A 493-nucleotide genomic window follows, 5' to 3' on the forward strand; every position below is an offset into this window, starting at 1 on the left:
ACCGTGTGGACAGAGCCTCCAAGAGCAAGAATTACACGGAGGCCAACAGACGCCTGCAAACGGCCCGTCCTCCCCGGTGACCCACAGCGTGGGCCGCGGTCCAAGGGGGTGGAGACTGGGGTGGAGGAAGCAGAACGACACTGTGTGTCAGCACCCAAATCAGATTGATTGTATTCTTTGCAGCCAAAGATGGAGAAGCTCTATCAGCAAAAACAAGACCGGGAGCTGACTGTGGCTCAGATCATGAACTCCTTATTGCCAAATTCAGGCTTAAATGGAAGAAAATAGGGAAAACCACTAGACCATTCAGGTATGACCTAAATCAGATCTCTTATGATTATGCAGTGGAAGTGACAAATACATTCAAGGCTTTAGATCTCATAGAGTGCCTGTAGAACTATGGACAGAGATTCATGACATTGTACAGGAGGCAGTGATCAAGACCATCCCCCAAAAAAAGAAATGCAAAAAGGCAAAATGGTTGTCTGAGGAG

This window comes from Bison bison, unplaced genomic scaffold (assembly GCF_000754665.1).
Source record: "Bison bison bison isolate TAMUID 2011002044 unplaced genomic scaffold, Bison_UMD1.0 scf7180017864079, whole genome shotgun sequence".
NCBI lineage: Eukaryota > Metazoa > Chordata > Mammalia > Artiodactyla > Bovidae > Bison > Bison bison.